At 42.4% G+C, this 17,783-nt stretch overlaps 1 long non-coding RNA gene across 1 annotated transcript in view; it reads right to left on the minus strand.

The window, feature by feature from the left end:
- Positions 1-203: 203 nt before the first annotated feature.
- LOC309642402 overlaps positions 204-17,783 on the minus strand; it is a 229,856-nt gene continuing 212,276 nt past the window's right edge. Inside the window, exons 2-3 of the long non-coding RNA XR_014253162.1 lie at positions 9,624-12,976; positions 204-2,058 (exon numbers count right to left, since the gene is read on the minus strand). This is a non-coding gene — a long non-coding RNA (uncharacterized lncRNA). The remainder of the gene's footprint in view (positions 2,059-9,623; positions 12,977-17,783) is intronic.

Genomic DNA, 17,783 nt, shown 5'->3' on the forward strand with positions numbered 1-17,783 from the left:
TTCATCGCGGTGCGCGGGCCTCTCACTATCGCGGCCTCTCTTGTTGCGGAGCAGAGGCTCCAGACGCGCAGGCTCAGTAGTTGTGGCTCACGGGCCTAGTCGCTCCGCGGCATGTGGGATCCTCCCAGACCAGGGCTCGAACCCGTGTCCCCTGCATTGGCAGGCAGATTCTCAACCACTGCGCCACCAGGGAAGCCCTGATTATATTCTTTTACTAAAGTTTTTCTACAGACAAAAGGCAGCCAGACGACATGCATGGGGGCTTATTCTGGGAAGGCCTTATAGGGTCCTGCTTGGTTACATGACCACCTTTATCTGGTTGATAAAATTGATAATTCAATCACCAATTAGCCAACATTACTGATCACTCACTATACAGCAGGCAACATATTGGACTGGGCGCTTAGGATACAAGATTATGAAACTATCCCCAGAAGTTCACAGTGTAGTGCCCTGGTCCCCAAACTTTTGTGTAGCAGACTCTCTTGGTAGCTTTTTAAAATGCAGACTTTCAGACTTCACCCAGAGATTAAGACTGTCAAATTCCAAAATCCTCAGGTGGGAATGGGGGAAGGGTAGGCCTTCATGTTGTAGTCAACAGAATGGTAATCTCTAGAATGTGAATGTACCACCTTTGTGCCTGTAGAGTCTTGGAAGTATAGTGGGTGTTGTAGAGTCTTCCTAATAACCATTTCCCCATCTTTTGGTAAATACATATTCCTCATATACACATTCCCTATCCCCACCCAGTGTGCTTCAGGAGACCGCGTCACCATGTCTGGTTGTATGGGCCGGCACGTTGCTCCGAGTTCATCAGCACGATCCCATCTCTCCATCACAGTATTTGGCTTGGGAATGGGCACCTGACCCAATAAGAGGTGAAGAAGTGTTTTATGGGAACTTTTAGGGGAGGATGTGTTCTTACATAGACAACTTACAGGAACAACCATCTCTCTTCCAAGATGTGGTAGAATAAGCGAGTTCCCAGGGAGTTAGGGATACCGCTCTTCAGAATAAAGCTGACCCCATGGAGGGCAGAGAAGGGAAAAAAGGGACCAAATAGTTAATGACATTGATGAGCCACTCAATTTCTTTGGCTCATTAACTCCTGTTTCTTTTGAGAAACAGTGTATGTGTGTGTATGTATGTGTGTTTGTGGTGTTTTTTGTTTGTTTGTTGTTCAGTTGTTGTCATTACTTGCAGTGAAATAAGTCCTAGCTGTTGTGGTAACTGTGAGGTTGCCCCAGGAATCGTCATTGTAAACAAGCTACTCCAGGTGATTTTAAAGTAGGTGGCCATGAACCTAGTCTAATACGTTTGGATAGGTATCATTTTCAGAGAGTAGAGGTGTCTGCCTCATAAGCTTACTTTTGAAAACTAAGGAAAATATGTAGGTTAATAAAAAATGTTTAACTAAATCATATTTAGTGAGTTGTGTTTTGAAGCTTTGACTCATTTGTCCATAATGCATCCATCAAGGATAAATGATTTTTGAAACTTAAAATCATACATTTTCTGCTCTGCTAGCATAAGAAATGATTTCACTGCAACCACAATGACTACAATTGTTATGTCTCATGTGGTAAATTGGAGAAAATGAGTTTTAAGTAATCATTACTTAGGGAAGATTGAACTGTCACCTTAAATAGTCAACAGATCAGAAAATTTAAACAAAGCTAAGAGTTCCTTTACTCTTCAACTCCATTAAAGTGAAAAATACTGCATAAAATTGCTATGCACCATTATTGCCATGTTGCCCTTTCAGATATTGTTACTAGTCCAAGCTCACACTTCTCACCACATGACAGGCCAATAAATCAAGAGACGAGTTGCTGGGGCAAGGAGTAGCAACTTTATTCGGAAAGCCAGCAGACTGAGAAGATGGTGGATTCGTGTCCCAAAGAAACATCTTGCCTGAGTTAGAATTCAGGCTTCTTTTATACTAAAAGTGGAGGGAGTGAAGTCAAACATTTCCAGGTTCTGGTCAGCCTCTGGAGGGGATGTGTTAATTTCTTCCTCCCTGTAGGCCTTCACAGGTGGGCCTGGTCAGGATGTTTCCTGTAAGCTAAGCAAAGGTATTTTAGCTTAACGTCCATTACCTGGGAGGCAGGGTTCCCAGAGATGGGCTATTATGTATAATTTAAGCTCATAGGCAACATCCCTTTAGTGATTAACTTGTAATAGAATACGAAGTTTCTTCCCTATTACAGTATATCTCACTGTTGATGAGATAGTGAAATACTAAAATTTAATGAATCATAAATCAAAATGGACAAAAGAAAATTGTATTGATTATTAACTCATACCTTGGAGGATTAGGTATAAAAAGATTTCCATAAATGACAACTCATTAATATTAATATTCTTTTTACTTGAAGGTACTCATTGTATCTGTGATTAACCCGTTACTTTCCCAAAAAGATATTTTCTAAGGAAAGGACCTGAAGGAAAAGGGACCAAAACAATCTTAAAAAGTTTTCTATAAAATTCCAACATGCACTATTAAAAGACCTCTATTTGATTAAATAAAATAATCTTATATGATTCTAAAAACCTTATCTGTGGCACAGGTCTGAAATCTTTCTGTCTGGCAACTGAGGTCTCTGAAAGGCTGATTACTTGAGGTAGAAGTTCCATTGGTCAGTATGGTAGGCAGAATTTCTGAAATGCTCCCCCAAAATATCCCACCCTAATCCCAGCCCCTGTGAATGTGAAGCTATCTCCCTCCTGTGATTGTGTTATGTGACACAGCTGACCCTAAGATAGGGCGATTCTCCAGGTGGACCTCATCGAATCATACGCGTCTTGAAAAGCGGAGTGCTTTCCCTGGCTGGCAGCAGAAGTTGGAGAGATTCAAAGTGTGAGTACGATGTCGTGTGCCATTGCTGGCTTTGACTATGGAGGAGACCATGAGAAGGAATGTGTAGCCTTAAGGAGCTAAGAGAGGGGCCCCAGTGACTGCCAGCCAGGAAACAGTGACCTCAGCCCTACAACTGCAAGGAACTGAATTCTGCCAACAGCTTGAATTAGTTTAAAAGTGAGATCGTCCCAGAGCCTCCACAGAAGAGCCTCCACGCAAGGCCGACACCCCGACCTCAGCCTTGTGAGACCCTAAGAAGAGAACCCAGCCAAGCCCACCTGGACTTCTGACCTAAAGAACCGTGAGTTCATAAATGGGTGTTGTCTTACACCCCTATATTTGTTCTATTTTTTTACATTGCAATAGAAAACTGATATAGTCAGGAAAAATGCGACCAGAATATTTAAGGTAGAAGGAACCTCAGAATGCATCTAGTGCCCTAGTTCCCTGGACAAAGGAGGTCTTTAGACACAGGAAACAGTGTAAAACCACAGGCTATTTCAAATATTTAGAAGGCTACATTGTCATACATTTATTATCAAATACTGCTGTACAGATTTACTTGATCTTGATAACCATCGTTTCTCTGTTTCTAGCCCCACTAGAATACAAGTACCACTTGGGCAGGGATGCTTTCTCTTTTGTTCACCATTATCCCTGAGAACAGAACCTGATACCCAGTGGGCACTTAATAAACATTTTTCGAAAAAACAAATAAATGACTTGGGCTAGGATTATATCAAGTCAGTATTATAACAACAATTATTCAGCTGTTGCCAATTACTTGTTTTGAACTCATTAGAGAGGTAATAATAAACTCATTTGTATTGTAAATGAAGTTAGATTGGCCAGATGATTCAAATCATAGGCGTCGTGGGCAGGGGAAAGTAGTAAAAAAAAAAAAAAAAAAAAAAAAAAAAGACATCAGTTATTAATCTGTTTTCAAGAAAACATGTTGTTTGTCCACACCCCACCTCTAACTATACAGATGAGGGGAATTAGTTAGATTAAATGAGTCTGTAACTGTTAGCTAAATCATGGTACTGGCTCTAAATATTTATACTAAGAAGTTTTTTAATCAAACAAAAATCTTTCCAAATTTAAAACTGATAAGTGCTACTGCTAAATCAGCTGTGTGAAGGGAAAGTGGAAACAGACTAAAAAAAGCAGCTTCAGTTTCACAGTTATTGGAACACGAACTCAATTCCATTCAATTTAATTAAATGAAATTTACTGAACACCGACTATATGTAAGATATTAATAGACACTCTTTGGATCATGAGGATGAGCAAACATGCTTTGATCCCGGAGGAATTGCGGTGTAGGAGGGGAGCTAAGGCTTGTACACACATACAAACAACACTAGGTAGAATGTGAGGGGAACTATTAGGGAGTCACAAAGAGCTGTGGGAGGGAAGTGGGTGGAGGGCTCACTTGAAGCTGGAAGGGGCAAAAATGTTTCATGGAGGAAGCTTCATCTGGTACCATGACAACGACCACTGAGTGGAGTTTCCTCCGAAGTTTATTTACATCTTCCAGAAGAGATGTCTCATTAGAAACTTGCCCCTTGAGTTCTTGCCTTATCTATGGCCTGATGTGTAAACAGAAGGAAAACCAGCTGTAGAGTTGCTATGCCTCAGAAATAAATAGGCGGGAACTTTTTAGACTGAAAGTTGCATTTGATTTGTATTTTCTCAGCACTCACTTGTTCCCCTGTCCCTCAGTTTTCTCTTACATGCAGTGATGCTTAACTTTACCCTGGGATTAATGTGGAGGATCAAGCATTTTAAAATGTGAAAAGATACAGGACTAATATCAAATAGCTGCTTCATATCTGAGAGGAAGTAAGAGCGTCTCCAGTCACGCTTGTAGCTGGTAGTTTCTTCTCCCCGGGTCAGGGAACTAATCCCTAGACTCTGCACTCTGGCACTTAGCCCGTTTCAAGGGTTCTTTTTACATTTGTGGAGTGCTTCCTCAAACTTAAATACAGAATTGATGAAAAGACATGACAAAAAATTACAAAGAACGTCTGAGAAATAATATACACTTTTTAAAAACTACTTTCCTTATTCATCTTGGAACTGCGTCAGTGGTGTTTAGTACTCTTGATTACATTGCCCTCTAGTGGTATCATGAGGGTATAAGTGCAATAAACATTTCCTTTTAGTCTTATTCAACATTTATTGAGCATCTATTGTATACTTAGCACTGAGGTAGGCTCTGAGAATCCTGAGATGTTAAGACACAGTTTCTACTCTTGTTGAGCTCTTGGTCTAGCAATAGAGGTATTTAACCATAGCATAGTGTGAAAAGAAACTACAGGAGAAGTACGTACAATGACTATGAGTGCGCAGAGAAGGTAACCAATTCCCCTTAAGTGTGTCTGGACGGGCTTTTCAAACAAATTACACTTAAGAAGCACCTTGAAAAATGCATAGGTGTTTTCCAGACCTCTGTGTGTGTGTGTTGCTTCATGATTGAAGGAGCAGCCTGAATAAAGGAAGCTGGTCCTTTATTAACTATTAAAATGCATAATGTGCTCAGGTGACAGCTAGCTGCCTTTCATGTGAGATTCAAATGTGCTTCATCCTGTTGTTATAATGCTGCATACCCACATATACTCACAAAACACTTCACAAATTTCCTGCAGGTTGTATATTAGAGAGGTTGGGATAAACTAAATCAAATAGGCATCTATATTAAAGTCAAGATTTTGCTCTACCATGATTATACCTATTATGATTCTAACAATAATATATCACATATATAATACAATTTTATAATAAATTATAAGTGATGTGTTCTTAATAATGTAGATCACTGTTCTAATAAACACTATAGTTCCCATCCTCCCCTTCCTGGATGTATAATACTTTCTTTTACCATCCCTTTTAAAATTCCTATGTCCTCAATTTGTGGGGAAAAAAATCAGAGCTTGAAAAAATACGATTACTTAACTATCAGACTCCAGTGTTTTGTGGATTTGCTGACTGACTTTGTGGGTATATCTTTGGCTGTGCAGAAAATGCAGCACCTTTCTGGCTTCTGGACATCTAGTCAACACTTGGGCAGATTCTTGGGCTGTCCCCAGCTCTGCCACCATTGAGATGCATGCCTTAGACAGCTTCTTCTGGTGCCCATTTCCCCCCTCCCCCTGCCCCTGCTCCTCAGGTCTGTGGAATGGGGGAGGGAGGGAGGTGTGATTATCTATAATCTATGACCCAAGATTCTTTCCTTTGCAAAAGCAGCATCCTGTAGGGGGCAAACTTGGGTTCTGAAGGCAGACAGATTGGGACCAAATCCCGGCTCTGCCATTTTCTAGCTGTGTGATACTGGCAAGTACCTTGGTCTTTCTGAGCTCCAGTTTCCTCATCTGTAAAATTGAGATATTAACGTCTACCTCCAGGATTACTGGAGGGATTAATAAGAATACATGAAAAGTGGCTGGCACAGAGAAAGTGATCAGTAGAGATTCATTCCCTTCCCAACGCCCTTCATTCACTTTAATAAGCATAAGCTGTTCCAAACTTCTGCTTAAACTTGAGCACCGTAGAACAACTTTTACATGTATTCCGTTTTGCCAAAACCACCTAACATCCTGACAGGGCCTTACCATTTGCAACTCAGTCTCAAATGCCTCATCTCATTGAATCCTCAGCCAACCCTGTGAGGGAGGGCATCTCAACATCTCTCAACCACCATTGACTGAGAATCTACTCTGTGCCAAATAAAATGCTGTGAGTAAAGCACTAAATCCCTGCCCTCCAGAAGCCCCCTCAGTCAGGTGGGAAGAGGCAGATGAGAAAAGCAGCTGCAGTTCAGTTTAATAGGTGCTGTGATACAGGTGCAAGGTGCTAAAGAAGCACAGAAGGGCACTTAATTTAAGTTGATCCTTGGGGTGAGGTGGGCAGGTAAAGTGAATCAGGAAGAATACATAAGAGTTTCTCTTGTGAATAATGAGAGAAAATATGCATGGGGGTTGGGGGGAAGGGAAGGTGCAAAGGTGAGGGAGAGGGTGGTGGAGGTGGGTGCTGGAGGGGGACTTTTCCAGGAAGAGAAAACACAAATTATTGAGGCTAGAAGCTGAAGTCCACACTTGTGGTCAAAATAAATCTTCTAGGTTGTCATATTTTAGTCATTTACTTATGTGTACGTTGGACGCGGTACTGTGAGATGAATGGGCTGTGTAGCCCGGGTAATTGAAGTTTCTTAGAAAAACCATTACCTCTCTCTGAAATCACTTAGCCATGTTCCAATTAAAGATGAAACAAAACTATTTAAGTCACCAGTCTCTCTAACCCTAATCAGAGTAGGGATAATTGTCCATGGAGTCATGGTGCCATTACTATTTTATATACACAGATATTCCTGTGATGAATTTTTCCTTAAAGAAACCCATGCATCTTATAGATGACAAAAACTACCTTAAAAAGTGGCAACAGTTGCTTAGATAACAATATGGCTTATTTATTCACTCTGTCTTTGCCCATCCCATCCATGTAACCCAGCTCTTCAGCGGATGTGGACATCTTAGATTCACTTCTCCTTTTGCTTAGCTGAAAAGGGAGCGCTCAAAAATTAGAGTGCCAGTTGTGAGGTAAATGAGCACCACAGCAGTATGATGAACAGGCTTCCAAGCCACGACGGTGATGGAGTTGTGCTGTAAGAGACATAGCAGATTTTTTCCCTCCCTAACTTGGGCAGGGATGAATTCACTTCTTCTCCAGCCTTGATTCCTGGCATGAACAACCAAACACTTGCATTTTTAGAGTCCTTTTTGGGGGTGAACGTTTGGTGTGTAGAACTTTTCCTCCAAGGATAATTTTAGCATTAAATTATTTCAAATCCTGACAAATTTCAAAACACGAGTGGGTGACTTAGGAAGGATATATTCTCAAGAAATAACAATGGTGTCAGTACAATCCAAGAGACTTGGAAAAGGGTTTACATACACACATGTACATACACTCCTTCACTTCCCAGAAACTGAAATTGATTTAACACATTGAGATTAAGTTACTTGGGTGTTTCTTTTAAATGCCAAAGAATAAATTTACTTTGGCATTAAGGACAAACATTTCTAACCCACAGAAAGAGGGCAGAGAGTTTGGGCTTAACAAGTATTTTAGGAGAATTACTGTTGCGAATGCAACCCCCATCCCCAATACACCACTCCCCTCTCTCTCCTGGGGTTTTCCTTTGTGGAACACTAAAATCAATATGGCAATTAAGGTAGAGATTCAGGGTATATACCAATCATCCTGTGTGGTTCCAGAATATACATTTGCAAGGGCAAAATGAAATGCCCCCAAAGAATAAGTAACTACACATTCACACATATAATTACCCCTATTTTCTTGCATTCTGCATTCCTTTTAATTTCTCCTCCTACCTCCCAAGTTTTGAGAAAGAAAAATTGTATTTTTCTATGTACAATATCCTCCCAGTTGGCTTGTCATTGTCCTTGGTAGCAGGTAAATAGCAGACTTGAAGTGACTGCTCTATTTCTGTGTATTTCGTGGAGTCCAAAACAATGTAAGAGCTCAGTTTAGTATTTCTGTGCACTTATATGAGGGCAGTTAGTCTACTGACATATACCAGTTTAACCCGGGGGATTTTTGTTTCCAAAAGACAGGAGAAAGTAGATTATCTTTGATAATTTGAGAAGTCATATCTTTGGCCTCGATTCCTGACATAGATGTAATAATAAGAATTACCCATAATCCCACAGCATAGAGATGATGATTGCTAACACACACGCACATCACATGGATGTCATTTTTTTGTGTCTAACAATATGGCTGGGTGGGTGTGTCTGTATAAATAAATTACATGCCAAGTTACATACATCAGGAGGGCCACGATGAGGTGGTCACTAGGCCTGGGCTGCAAGTTTGCCAAGGGACAGCATTTCTGGGCACTTAGAGGTGGAGTGCCAGTAATGCTCTACACTCCACAGCCTCTACAGCTTTGTATTATGACAAATACAAAAAAAAAAAACCAGCACATGGAAACACTAGAACTAGAAAGGGAAGCCTCTTCCTCCTACAAAGTCCCTCCAGTGTCCTATGCTGATAAAGCTTAACACTGTCCTTTTGGCAAAGGAAAGACACTCAGGGTCCATTTGCATTATCACAGATCAGGTAATGAAGAGTGTATTTGGAACTGAGAGGCAATAAATTGATAACGGACACCCCCCCTTCCCCCAAGAAAAGGGAAGCATTTTTCCAAGCTGTTTTCAGAGGGTCACTCATGGCAGGTGACCTGGCCATCTATTTATCAAGATTTCAGGCTACATGATTTGAACTCCTTAGATTTCTCTTCCCTCAGCCTCAAAAGTCTTTGTTTTGTTTTGTTTTCTCTTTATATCTTTGAGGAAATAACTTCTTGCATTGCCTGGCATAGCCCTGCTGAGCAGACAGTGGATAGGCTCTTGCCCTCTGGCCATAGTTGGTTACAGTCTGACTCAAAGCCAGACCTTTCATAGGCCAGGACTGGCCAATCTGGATCTCCCTTTGAAAAATTAAAAAGCACAAAGATTGCAACTCACACCTATATGCAGACTTGAACCACAAACTGCGTGCGGGGGAAGCAGAGAGTGGAAAGAGGTGGTCAGGCAGGTGAGCAGAGAGCTGTGACCCCAAAGTGAGCAAGAGGGAGAGAACGTCTTCCAAATCACTTTCCAGTTCCTATGAAGCTATACCTCCAAACTTAGGTTCCGGGAAATTCCCTTGAATCCCATCAATAACCCCTGAGTTTTACCTGTGCTGCTTTTAATGGATGTCCGTTTCATGCTAACATTTGGCCTCTCTCTAGGCCCAGGTTTCTCATCCTTGGCGCTATGGACATTTGGGGTGAGAGAATTCTTTGCCATTGGAGGGAAGGTGGGTGGGCTGTCCTGTGCATTGTAGGATGCTTAACAGCTTGTCTGGACTCTGCTTACTAGATGCCAATAGTTCCCCCTGTCATGACAATCAAAAATATCTCTAGACAGTGTCGACTGTCCCCTGAGGGGCAAAATCACCCCCAGCTGAGAATATCTGTTCTAGACCAATCTCTGCTTAGGCTCTCAATGCTGGTCCCTTTGCCGCCTCTGAGACAGGCCACATCAGTTCCTTGCCTTTGACTTACCAACTTGCTCCAAGCCCTTATCCTCCCTTGGCCCAATTTTTCTTGGCAGGCACTCTTCTCTTTCTCTCCTTCCTTTAAGTTTGAAGTAGACTTGCTGCCCTTGGCTTACAATCCTCAGCCTCAACTAGTCTGATTTTCTCTGTAGGAATCTCTAAGACAAACTATTCTTTAGAAGTCACTAATGACCTAACTCTATATTAAATCCAAAATATTCACAGGGCCTCACCTTTTTTCCTGCAACCTGTGCTCTATCATTCCTTTCTATTCACCTTTGCTCTTAGATTAGATTGAACAGGGGATGGCAAGGAAGCAAATACGTTGACATGTACACTCAGCAAATTTATAGCTTCCTCGGTATAGCAAAATGTACCCACAAAACAATAAGAAAATCACCAAAGAAAAATATAATAAAATTCTCAATTGAATACCATTGAAGATCAAACAAGGGAAAGTGAGAGAGTAAGTTAATCAACAATATTAAACAATTATGACATGCTCCTCCCCATTTCTGATGTTATGGGGAATAGAGAAAAAAACTACTGCTTTCAAGAAGTTTACATTCTAATTAAAACTCCAATGCATATATCTATGAAAGAATAATTGAATAGATAGTATACAATAGATTCATTTTGCAGTGCAGAGATAACAAATATTACACAAAGTTGACAGAGCACCAGCATCAGATTACTTCATGTGTATATGCTATTTTTACCATACTTAGAGGATAGCCACATCACAATGACAATGACCATTTATTGAGTATATACTATGCCAGCCTCTGTGTAGGGAATATTACATTATTTGCTTTGTTCTACATAGGGTGAATATTGAAAGGGACTTTTCCTAAGGTCTTGGACTTTTAGATAAGGCCTACAAATCTGAGAACAATGGATGATAATTAGCCCCACATTAAAAAAAGAAAATTGAAGTACAGTTGATTTACAATATTGTCTTAGTTTCAGGTGCACAGCATAGTGGTTCAGTATTTTTGCAGGTTACACTCCATTATACAAGATACATATATCTTGTATATTATTACAAGATAATGGGTATAATTCCCTGTGCTATAATCCTTGATGCTTATCTATTTTATATATAGTAGTCTGTATCTGTTAATCCCATCCCCCTAAACTGTCCCCCCTCCCACCCTCCCCTTTGTTAACCACAAGTTTGTTTTCTATGTCTGTGAGTTTGTTTCTGTTTTGCATATACATTCATTTGTGTCAATTTTTAGATTCCACGTGTAAGTGGTATCATATAGTATTTCTTTCTCTGTCTGACTTCTTTCACTAAGCATAATATTCTCTAAGTCCATCCATGTTGCTGCAAATGGCAGTATTTCATTCTTTATTAATTAGCCCCACTTTTTTTTTTTTATAGATTTATTTATTTATTTATTTATTTTGGCTGTGTTGGGTCTTTGTTGCTGTGCGTGGGCTTTCTCTAGTTGCGGTGAGTGGGGGCTACTCTTCGTTGCTGTGCGGGGGCTTCTCACTGCAGTGGCTTCTCTTGTTGCGGAGCACAGGCTCTAGGCGCACGGGCTTCAGTAGTTGTGGCACATGGGCTCAGTAGTTGTGGCTCGCGGGCTCTAGAGCACAGGCTCAGTAGTTGTGGCGCACGGGCTTAGTTGCTCCGTGGCATGTGGGATCTTCCCAGACCAGGGCTCGAACCCGTGTCCCCTGCATTGGCAGGTGGATTCTTAACCACTGCGTCACCAGGGAAGCCGTAGCCCCACATTTTTAACTGGAGTTTTTAGACACATCCCTGCAAGACTAACTGAGACGTTGACAAACTGGTCTTTCATCCCTGGCTGCCGTTACCCATCCATAGTCTTTGTAAAGAGAAGGCTGGAAGAGAGAGAAAGCTGAAAATGTCATTGAGGCAGAAGAGGTATTGACTCGTTGACTTAGAGCTAAGTTCTGTGCTCCACCTTCCCCTAAGGTCAGTGAAGTACGAGCCAAGAATGATTGGGGTGTTGCAACGAGGAGACTGGATCTCCTGCCTCAGCTGGATGCTGGCTGAGCTGCTTTTTGCTTGGAGATTCTGAAGGTGGGTGCTAGGCTGCAGCTGCCCACAAGGGCAGGCGGAGAAGAGAGTGTGGAGGCCACAGCGTGTGGGCCTAGTACGGGTAAGGCAAAGATACACAAGGTTTTTCAGGGCCAATTAGATGTTGGAGAAGAAAAGTGGGCTCCTCCCATCTTAATGGGATGCCACTGAAGTGAAAAGGCCTTCTTGCCAAGGAGAGACACCCACGTAAAAAGCCAAGGGGGTGTGTGCTGCTGGGCACAGGATCAAGAAGCCGGCGGGGAACGCATCACCTGCCGTAAGGGCCTGTGCAGTTCAGAGGTCCTTGAGGGGTCTCCAAAGAATCCACACCTCTGCACCCCACATGAGAGCCAGGCTTTAGTCTTCTGTCATGGCAGAGGCATCAGTGTCTAAGAGAGCGCCAGCTAAGTGAAAAGACTTTGCCACATTTTTTCTATTTTTCTCTCCTCCTGCCCTGACTCTGGAAGACCCAGAATCAGGTAAAAGAGGAGCGGGAAGAGCAAGAAGGAATGAAAGGGTTCCTGAGTCACGAGTCAAGTTGAGTTGGTGGGAAGAATGGGGGTGGGGAGAAGCTTTTAGGTTTGTAATTGTATTGGACAGTACTTTATTATTATTATTTTTTTATAAAGACAGTGAAATAGAAAGTCTTTATTTATTTATTTATTTATGGCGGTGTTGGGTCTTCGTTTCTGTGTGAGGACCCTCTCCAGCTGCGGCAAGTGGGGGCCACTCTTCATCGCGGTGCGCGGGCCTCTCACTATCACGGCCTCTCTCGTTTCGGAGCACAGGCTCCAGACGCACAGGCTCAGCAATTGCAGCTCATGGACCCAGTCGCTCCGCGGCATGTGGGATCCTCCCAGACCAGGGCCCGAACCCGTGTCCCCTGCATTGGCAGGCAGACTCCCAACCACTGCGCCACCAGGGAAGCCCGGATAGTACTTTTTGATATTTGGAAGTGAGGCTTGTCCTTGTAACCTAAAGTTTCCAGAAATCTGTTGTTCAAGGGCCAGGAAGGGAGAGGTGATATAACATGGTGGAAGGCAAGAGCTGGAGGAAAATAAAACTGTTTCCTGTTTGTCCCTCATCAAATTCAGGTTGTTAACAAACTGGTTGAAAGTACGAAAACCCTGTGAAGTATGATCATTGTCTACTAGCACTGCAGTTCAGAGAAGTTAAGTTACCTGCCCAAGGTCACATGGCTGGGAAGTGGTCTCCAAGCTGGAAAGTTGGGACCTGTGACACCACGCCTAGTGCCTTCTCACTGTATCCCAGCTGCGCACTTGAAACAGAGCCAGGTTTGAGGTTGGCATTTTAAAAAGAGGTCGAATTTTGAAAAGAGTACATGTGAGGGCATGGCAGGCAGGTATGAGGGTGAAGCCTTGGGACACTGGACCAAGCTGGGCCAGAATACAGGGAGAAGGGTGTACCGCTAAGGGAGGGGTCCGGTGGAGCGAGGGTGTTGAGATCTGGAAAGGGGCGCCTGGATCTAATGGTCCTTGTAGGATTCTGAGCCAGCAAGTGAGATGGAGAAAGCCACCAAGAAGCGCTCTAGTGGGGCTGAGGGAAGACAGCACAGACATCAGACCCTCTCAGAGCCAGGATGTGAGATAATGAGGATTAGAACAATTAGAACAGAAATTGGCAGGACATGATGACCAGTTTGGTAGAGGGAATAAAGGAGAAGCTTAAATCACAGGTTACTAAAGAAAAGCAGCTGTTTGGGGGCTGTCCCTAACCTATTGAGGTAAATAGCTTGAAGGGCAACCTGTCAGTCATGGCTGCTTTTAAGAGCCCAGGACTGCCTGGGAAGGAAGATTGCTCTAATCTAGTTTAGCCTTTCTTCTGCTTTTTTCCTTGACTAGCGATGCAATGTGAGTGCTAATGCATGTGGTTCAGAGGATTCACAGCGACATATCGCCCAGGAAAGCCAGCCGGCTGCCAAGACACAGCGCAGGGTGACACTCACTGGAGTGCTTTGAACACAGCGGAGCAGCTGGCTTTAACCCTGTGGGCGGATGAGTTTTTCCCTCCCCCTTTCTCTTTTCCCTGGGCGCCGCACGCAGCCAGCTCCTCTGGGTCAGGCACTAAACAAGGATAACAGAAAGGGGTCTTTTGTCCACCAGATTCCGCCACCAGCAGGAACTGGAAACTCAGCAGCTCCATCCCACGAGGGGGGAAAAGAACAGAAAAGAGCCAGATTAGAATGATTGACAACGTAGACCCAAAGCCAGGAGGGAAAGAGAGATCAGAGAGAGGAGCAGAGGCATTTGAAAGACGAGAGGTGGTAGGGAGTCAGAAGCACTCGGTAAAGGGAGGGACTCCCCAGGGCCCTGGGAAAGGATGACGGCGTGGGTGGCCCTGGAAGTTGAGAACAAAGGCCGGGCGGGGGCGGAGCTCTGCGCAGTGTAGACGCTGCTGGGATTAGAGCAGATGGTAGGAGCAGGAATTTACTGTTCTGAACATTTTTCTGGACGTGTCAGTGCGTGAGGAGATCGATTCAGCTGACAGTAAGGCTCCGTTTCTGTCATGCCAAAAAACCGTTTCCCTCCGCACCACGAGAGGAGAAGCTCTGCTTTCAGGAGTGACCAAAGCCACAGAAATAAAAATATAAGTGAATGCCGATATGCTGATTTATCATGAGAAAGACAGCTGTCGACAGAGCAGAGTCTTCATGTCAGCAGATCCGTAGGTTCTCTCCCTGCAGGCAAGTGACAAGGGGAGTCGAATTGTGGCCTGAAGGTTGTAGATGAGCCCACAGCTAGAACAAGGGTGGTTTGCTACATCAGTCACAGCAGGGATGTAGCCAACACAGAATGACTATCCCCTGGGCAGTGCTTACATGACCCCAGCAACTTTAGGTGCTCTAAATGTCCCCTTTTTATCATCTAGGTCACTGTTTCTCAAAGTCTGGTCTGAAAATACCTGCATCTAAATTCACTGGGGAACTTAAATATTCACATTCCCTGGTGTCATCACAGATTTTCCAGAATCAGAATCTCAATGGAGAGGCCCTGGAACCTGCATTTTAAATAAGTTCTCCACAGGATTTATGAAGGCTAAGTGTAGTTTTAGGCTGACCATTCACTTTCCTTTCAGTCTTTCTTCAAGTGAATCACATTTGGTTGATTAGAGTTGCCCAACTAAACTTACTATCGATGACATCTAGGAAGCCAATAGTTCATCCTCCTCTCTGGGTTCTGATCCATTGAACTCTCAGTATAAGAAGTGAAATGGTGATCTAGGTATTGGTTTTATTTAGCACTCGTTGGTCAGCTTAGGTTGACATATGGGCTGGGGCCTCCCAGCTCTCTCTTTGAACTTCGATTTGGGTGCTTTTCCTGGCCTGAGATTGGAAAACGGAAGGGAGGCCCTGACAAGGAGGGCTTTCTGCATGGAGAGTGGGTGTGGGGTCAGATACAACAGAGGGTGGGTCCAGAGGAATCAAGAGATAAGAGGCTGAAGTATGCGAAACAATGGTGACTCTACCTGGTGGACAGTCCCCAAGAGGACAGGTGCTGACAGAAGAGTTTCCCCTCTGGAATCACATTGAAATTCTGCTGCCCTGGGCTACTCTAAGTTGGATTCCACCTGACTTTACAAAATAGACACATGGCTTAAGACAGTCTCGCAAAGAAACCACAGATTACTAAGAAGCTTTTTGCAAAATGGACTGGTATACAGACAGCTCACAGCAAATGGCTTCTAACCATATGAAAAGATGATCAGTCTTACCGTGAAAAATGCAAATTAAAACTACCATTTTTTCAAGATACCACTTCCCACCTATCAGATCTGTAAAAATCCAAGTTTGACTCAATACTCTATTGGTGAGACTGTGGGGAAACCAGCATCATATAGTGGGGGGGGGGGGGGCCTGGTGTGGCGTAGTGCAAAATGGTACCACCCCTATGAAGAGCATCTGGTTCTATTTAGCAAAATCACGGAAGCCTGAAATATCTTGTCAAACTAGATAACAAGGAAGCTATCAAGGACGGTTGGAGACATATCAAAAGGTTGCAAGAGTCAACTTGAATAGCCTCCCACTGGCCGAAGATGGGACAAATTGAGCATTAACAAGAATAAGTGCAATGGATTGAAACACATTAAATATGTTTAGATGCATGAGATCATAATGATACAAAAAACTTGGGGTTACTTTTGGAGGATGATAGGGAGCAATCGTTACTTTGAGAACTGGTAAATAAAGGGAAAGCATTAAGCATGTATCCCCTTTTTCCTGTACAATTTCTACCCCTTGGGGAAAAATAGTTGAAGTTAAAAAGTATTAACTTTATAGAAATATTCAATTTACTAAATAGAAGAAGGCATGAGAGAATTAGAATATAACCATGAAGAAAAGATTGCCTTTACACATGTATTCCAGCTAATAAATGAAGAAAGAATGATAGAATTAGAGTAATACCATAGCCCTAATGAATTAATGCAATCATTTATGCAACGATTATCCAGGGCTGCTAGCATCACAAAATGTGCCTCCTGATAGAATTATACACTACCCATGAAGTAGTTTCGGCAAAACAATTGAACCTGAATTTGATCAAATCTCTACATGTAATTACCAATTTATGGGAAATATAGGGAACTGAGGAATAGGTTAAAATGATACCCAACCCCTAAGCAAAATCCAGGTGGTGGGAAACTTTACAGGACAAATTTATGTTTCTTTAACATGTAAGTTGCAGAGGGAGAGAGAGTCAGTGAGTGTGAGACAGGAGAAAAAAAAAATATGGAGCAGGGAACCTATAAATTAAAAGAGACTTAAAAGACATATTAACCATTCACAATATATGAATAGTATTTGGATGCTGATTCAAATAAATAAACACACAAAAAAACCAAGAAGTTTGAAATAATCAGGAAAGTTTGAAGCTGGATTGTATATTCATGATATTAAGAAGTTATTGTTACGTTTTTAGGTGGGGATAGAATTGTGGGTTTTTTTTAGATATACACAACTAAAATAATTATAGATGAAGTGATACGATACTTGGGATCTATTTCTGAATAATCCAGGGTCAGGGAAGATGCTGGAGAAGTGGGTGGGAATATACATGAGACGAGATTGCCTGTGAGTTGTTAATTGTTGAAGCTGAGTGAAGGGCAGGCCAAGGTTCATTATGCTATCCTCTTCACCTTTGTATATGAATGAATTTTTCTATAATTAAAAACAGATTTTTTATAGATAAAACAAATTGAAGATAATAAAGCAAATACCAACCACAAGAAAATAGCAGAGCCAACACATTCCTCCTAGTATGGGTCTTTTGTCAGCCATCCAGTGAGATAAAAACAATGATAGTCTAACTAGAGCCGACACAAAGTTGGGGAAAATCTTCTGAGTTACCAAGACTATTTGAAGTATGTTTAAGGATGAACCCTTATATATTTAACTGTATATTGTGCCTTAGGACATTAGCCACTGCTCAAAGATCAAAAACCTCTGTTTCCACCTGTTTTTAAAATCACTTGACTGTAAAAACAAAAAAACAGGCAAAATATATGAAAGAGTGGTTTTCACACATTGGATGACAAACAGTGCAGAACAGTGATCCCTACAAGAAGGGAAACAAATGAAGTGAGCCCTGCATTTACCCTCACCGCTCAGAGAGAGTTTCCAGGCCAAAGCACAGGGAGGGAAATCCCAGAGCCTGGCAGACACCCTGTGTTCAGGAGATGGAGTTGAGAATTCAGAGAAGCCAAGTGGCTAGAATCCGCCAGGGCAGA

The sequence above is a fragment of the Balaenoptera physalus genome (assembly GCF_965194825.1).
Source record: "Balaenoptera physalus genome assembly, chromosome: 14".
Lineage (NCBI taxonomy): Eukaryota > Metazoa > Chordata > Mammalia > Artiodactyla > Balaenopteridae > Balaenoptera > Balaenoptera physalus.